The following is a 6000-nucleotide window of genomic DNA, read 5'->3' on the forward strand; positions in this document are numbered from 1 at the left end:
TTGAGGCCAGGAGTTTGAGATCAACCTGTGCAACAAGGCAAGATTTTGTGTCTACAAAAAATACAAAAATTAGCTGAGTGTGGTGGCACGTGCCTGTAGTCTGAGCTACTTGGGAGATCAAGGCAGGAGTATCACTTGAGGCCAAGAGTTGGAGGCTGCAGTGAGCTCTGATCATACCACTGCACTCCATCTTGGGTGTCAGAGTAAGATCCTGTCTCTAAAAAAAAAAGAAAGAAAGAAAAGGGGAGAACCTTTATTTCCTAACATCCTATGGCCCTGACACTTTTCTTACCTTAGCAATTCAAATGTGGTTAAAAAAAAAAAAGAAGTAGGCCAGGCGGGGTGGCTCATGCCTGTAATCCCAGCACTTTGGGAGGCCGAGACAGGCAGATCACCTGAGATCAGGAGTTCAAGACTAGCTTGGCCAACATGGTGAGACCTCGCCTCTACCAAAAATACAAAAATTAGCCAGGCATGGTGGTGTGTGCCTGTAATCCCAGCTACTTTGGAGGCTGGGGCCGAAGAATCGCTTGAACCCGGGAGGTGGAGGTTGCAGTGAACCAAGATGGCGCCATTGCACTCTAGTCTGGGCGACAAGAGCAAAACTGCGTTTCAAATAAATAAATAAATAAAACTAAAGCCTCCTCTTCAAGTAGTACAGGGTAGAAGCAAGACTATTAGCTGGAGAGTCAAGAAAACAAATTGTATTCTTGCTCCTACCCCTAATGAGCTGTGTGTCCTTTGGATGGTGCCTTAATGTCTCAGAGTTTCCATGTCTAGATAAATCAGAATGATATTATCTGCCATTTTTTTGAGCACCCTTGATGTGAAAGGGACTTTTTATGTGTTATTTATCTACACAAATACCCAATGAGGTAGGGTCGATTATCCCCATTTTAGAGATAAAGACATTAAGGCTTCACTAGGAGAATGGACTTGCTCAAAAATATGGATGTGTAAGTAGCAGGAACAGCTCTTTTGTATTCCAAACCCCATCCTGTCCCTGCAATTAAGAAAACTGGGGCCAGGGTGGTGGCTCAAGCCTGTAATCTCAGCATTTTAGGAGGCTGAGGTAGGAGGATTGCTTGAGCCAGGAGTTCAAGACTAGCCTGGGCAGCAAAGCAAGACCCTGTTTCTTCTTTGCTTTTTTCTCCTTCCCCTCCCTTTCTCCCTCCTTCCCTCCCTCCCTTCCTTCCTTTCTTTTTCTGGAGTGCAAGGGTGTGATCTTGGCTCACTACAACCTCTGCTTCCCAGGTTCAAACGATTCTTCTGCCTCAACCTCCCAAGTAGCTGGGATTGTATGCATGTATCACCATGCCCGGCTAATTTTTGTATTTTTAGTAGAGACAGGGTTTCACCATGTTGGTCAGGCTGGTTTTGAACTCCTAACCTCAGGTGATCCACCCACCTCGGCCTCCCAAAGTGCTGGGATTACAGGCGTGAGCCACGCGTCCAGCCAGCAAGACCCTGTTTCTACAAAATATAAAAAATTAAGCCGGGTGCGGTGGTATTCACCTGTAGTCTCACCTACTTGGGAGGCAGAGGCAGGAGGATCACTTGAACCCAAGGGAAAGAAAGAAGAAAAAGAAAACCAAAAACTACTTTTATTGCTCAGGAACAAAGTTTCTGACTTCAATAAGCTCAAGGTCTGGAGTCAAGGCCTCTACCTCTCCCAGATATCCCCTCCCACTGTATTTATTTATCACCTTGGTTAAAATCCAGGGAAGGGAACAATCAGCAACTTGTTCCACTCAGGGTAGAACTTGGCAGGAACTCCTGGAGTTGCTGTTACTACCTTTTCCATTCCAAGGCAATCCATAAATGTCTAAATTTCCGTGGTACATCTTGGAGGCTGCATGAGGGAGAGCCAGCGACTCTTACGTCTACAGACAAAAATTAGTTTTTTGGTTTTTTTTGAGATGGAGTCTTGCTCTCTCACCCAGGCTTGAGGGCAGTGGCACAATCTCAGCTCACTGCAATCTCTGCCTCCTGGGTTCAAGCGATCCTCCCACCTCAGCCTCCTGGGTAGCTGGAATTACAGGTGTGCACCAAAATGCCAGGAGAGGGTCTCACCATTCAGGAAGTAAATATCTATTTAATCCTTTTGTTTTCTCTGTAGCGTCCACACCCTCAACTGTGCTCGGTATTCTTCAGGCCAGCAGGGTCTGATTGCTGGCCTGAGGGGTGTAGGATTTCAGACTCACCGTGGGTGGACAGCCCTAGCTTTCCTCCTTTCAAAGGTTAAGTCCTTACTTCTGTTGGTACAGAGTGGCAGCTGGGCTTGGACTTTTCAGGAAGGAGACTAGAGGGTTTTCCTCTGGAGAAACTGACCCAGGGATAAGAGCTACAGATACTGGCTGGGTGTGGTGGCTCACGTCTGAAATCCCAGGACTTTGGGAGGCTGAGGCAGGTGGATCACCTGAGGTCAGGAGTTTGAGACCAGCCTGGACAATATGGTGAAACTCTGTCTCCACTAAAAATACAAAAATTACCTGGGTGTGGTGGTGCGCGTCTGTAATTCCAGCTACTCGGAAGGCTGAGGCCGGAGAATTGCTTGAAGCAGGGAGGTAGAGGTTGCAGTGAGCTGATATCACACCACTGAACTCCAGCCTGGGTGACAGAGGAAAGAAAAAAAAGCTACAGGAACTGACAATTGGGAGTCCTATTCCCACCAGATCATCTAAGGGGAGCACATAATGGAGAAAGTCTGCCCATGCCCAGACCTGAGGTCGGCTCCTGACAGCCCCACATTGTAACTGAGTACCCCTATTTTCTAAGAGAAATAAAATGAGTTATTATTTTATTATTTCTTTCTTCTTTTCTCTTTCTCCCCTTGTTCCCCTGTTTCCTACTTAGCTCTTTAGGAATGCAATTATAACCTCTTACTTTTCCTTCACCAGACACTCCCAATAAGGCAAGCTTATCTAACTACGTGCTGAGAAGCTCCACAATGGAACTCACTCCCACCAGGAGACCACCTCGAGGACAACAGTCCATTTACAACCCAAAGGGTGCCCACCTTGAAACTCTCTTCCACCTGGGGAGTTTTGGCCACCTTTACAGAGTGGCAGCTGGGCTTGGACATTTTTGTTCTGCCCATGAAGGTGCCAACTAGACAACCTGGTTAAGACACCAAAGTGAGTTTTGTGGACCCCCCACCTGCTTGCTCCCTCCCCTTCATGCCATTCGTGCCAAGTCCCCTTTTAACAGTCCCTGCTTTCTGCCCCAGAGTTGAAGGGACATCCTTAAGGCAGGAAGCCTGTACTTCTTCCCGTAAGCTAGCTTTGGAATAAAAAGTCACTTTATACCACATCTTGTTCTTGTTAATCAGACTCTGCAAACGGCCAGTGACTGAACCCTGTGATTCAGTTACAACACAGACATGTGAATGGACAGAGAAGATGTGTGAGGAAAACTCCTATCTTTTTTTTTTTTTTTGAGACAGCGTCGTCCTCCATTGCCCAGGCTGGAGTTCAGTGGAGTGATCATGGCTCACTGCAGCCTCAAACTCCTGGGCTCAAGCAATCCTCCCATCTCAGCCTCCCTCCTGACTAGCTGGGACTACAGGCATGTGCCACCATGCCCAGCTAATTTATATATATATATATATTTTGGTGGCGATGAGGTTTTACCATGTTGCCCAGGCTGGTCTTGAACTCCTGGGCTCAAGCCATCCTCCTGCCTTGGTCTCCCAAAGTGTTAGGAATACAGGCGTGAGCCACCACGCCTGGTCAGTGCTAACATCTTTAATGAGGACTGTTACTGCTTTTTCTTGAAGTTTCGATTGCAAATATATAGTTTTGAGTAGTTTTCCCAACTCTATTAGCTTTGGGCTTGTTTTGAGTGCCAGGCAGGGGCTTTCCAACAGAAAAATAAGGAACATGGGTTTAATAATTGGTCATAGGAAAAAAGACCTATCTGGTCCCCTCTCCACAAAGACAAATCCAAAGACACAAAAGAAAGAAAGGGCCAGGTGTGGTGGCTCACATCTGTAATCCCAGCACTTTGGGAGGCCAAGGCTTGAGCCCAGGAGGTAGAGGCTGCAGTCAGCCAAGATCATGCCACTGCACTCCAGCCTGGGCAACAGAGCCAGACCCTGTCTCAAAAAAAAAAAAAAAAAAAAAAGTGATTTACAAAGTATATTTATTTTTAAAAATATATATTATCATACTTGCTTTCACTCAGATAAAAATGCTACAAGATGTTTTATGGGTGTAAGAAGAGAGATTATGTCCCAAATTTTGTGAGGATTGAATAGATTACTATCAGTTCCACATACATCTTTCTTACCACTTTCTGGAATTTACTGTTTTTTCTTCCTCTTCCCACATTGCTTACTGTACAGAGAAGGAGGCTCCATAATGGGAAGGGATACATCACATTTTTAATGCCTATTCATAGTAAAAACAATGACAAACCTCCGACGTATTACTACTGCCTGCCACACACACTGTGGTGGATGCTTTATGTAAATTAACCTTATCTGTTCCTCCCTATTACAAGATACTATTGCTATCCCCCTAGAAATCAGGGATTTGAAAGTCAGAAAGGTTAAATAAATTGGTTAGTAAGTGGCAGTCAGTTCTCCTGCTATACTATTTCTAGAAAACAAATCCAGAGGTTTTAACTTTTATTTTTTAAGGGGCTTGGCTATTTTTAGCAGAAGGGATCTGTGGTCACACATTCTTTAATCACCACTCCCCGACACAGAATAAACAATTACCAGGATGGGGCTGGGCACGGTGGCTCACATCTGTAATCCCAGCACTTTGGGAGGCTGAGGTCAGGAATTTGAGACCAGCCTGGCCAACATGACGAAACCCCGTCTCTACTAAAAATACAAATATTAGCTGGGTGAGGTGGTGGGCGCCTGTAATTCCAGTTACTCGGTAGGCTGAGGCAGGCGAATTGCTTGAACCCGGGAGGCGGAGGTTGCCGTGAGCCGTGATCGCGCCACTGCACTCCAACCTGGGCAATAGAGCCAGACTGCCCCCCCCCCCAAAAAAAAACCACAAACAACCATTTATCAGGATGGTGTCGAAATATTTACCACTTTCTCTGCACTTCTCACTTTTCGAACTTTGTGCTTTTGTCTGAACTCCATCTGGAATGTTCTTCTTGGATGGTGGAGCATGTCGTCCACGTAACCAATTCCTACCCCTCCTTCGAATACACGCCACTCTGTGGAAGTCTTCCCTGATCCCTGTCCACAAGCTTTTCACCGGCATCTCTCTCTTAAGCTATCTCAGAGTAAACCGAGAACCAATGTCAGTACCGGCACCCTTGCTGGAGTGTCCCATCCTGGGAAAGGCAAAACTTTTGTCTGAATCTTCATTTGCCGTCTACTGGGAGTAAGTGCCCGTTGGAGAATGATAAAAACTGCAAGTCAAGGGATGCAGAGTGCCTTTCCAGTTCAACAACCCGGACTTTCTACCAGGCCATTTTCAAAAGGCGCTGCCACGGACAGCAGCATGGATTTTGGTGGGAGCCGGGTCGGCCGGAAATCCGCAGCCTGCAGGTTCCAAGGGTGCCAGAAAAGAGGGGTCGAACTATGGACCGCCCCCAGCCGCCGCCCTTTTAGTCTTCCCAGCTGGCTCGGGAAACAAAGGGGGACCGGAGAGAGACTGGCGCTGCGTGCCTGGTGACAGACGCCTCTCGCTGGGAGTCCCGAGAAACTCCTCACCCAGCAGCTTGTAGGAACAAACAGCACTGGCGGCTGTCGCCACTGCCCACAAAGGCCGGAAGTGCAGCCGGCGTCCGCGGCCGAAGAGCCCTCTCTAGGACTTCGGAGGCCCGGCATCTCGGTGGTTCCCTAGACTAGAAGACAACCCCCGCTCCCCGTCCCACGACACCCAAAGTCTTGCACCCTGCGACAGGGGCCTCAAAATGAGTCAAAAGGGAGAAGAGCTTGGGGGCGGTGACTCATGCCTGTAATCCCAGTCCTTTGGGAGGCTGAGGTGGGAGGATCACTTGAGTCCAGGAGTTCGAGACCAGCCGGGG

General features: G+C 47.6%; 1 protein-coding gene across 2 annotated transcripts in view; it reads right to left on the reverse strand.

Annotated features, from left to right (window-relative positions):
* Positions 1 to 5729, reverse strand: part of ZKSCAN1 (zinc finger with KRAB and SCAN domains 1) — an 82746-nt gene extending 77017 nt beyond the window's left edge. The window contains exons 1-2 of one of the 2 annotated variants that reach the window (XM_064376408.1): positions 5051 to 5729; positions 2493 to 2610 (exon numbers count right to left, since the gene is read on the reverse strand). The gene's annotated coding sequence lies outside the window, so the exon portion shown is untranslated. The remainder of the gene's footprint in view (positions 1 to 2492; positions 2611 to 5050) is intronic. The other variant, XM_064376412.1, reaches the window with a different exon arrangement.
* Between the last annotated feature and the right edge of the window lie 271 nt (positions 5730 to 6000).

This window comes from Aotus nancymaae, unplaced genomic scaffold (assembly GCF_030222135.1).
Source record: "Aotus nancymaae isolate 86718 unplaced genomic scaffold, 86718_ANA_hifiasm-v0.15.2.pri h1tg000015l_0, whole genome shotgun sequence".
Taxonomy (NCBI): domain Eukaryota; kingdom Metazoa; phylum Chordata; class Mammalia; order Primates; family Aotidae; genus Aotus; species Aotus nancymaae.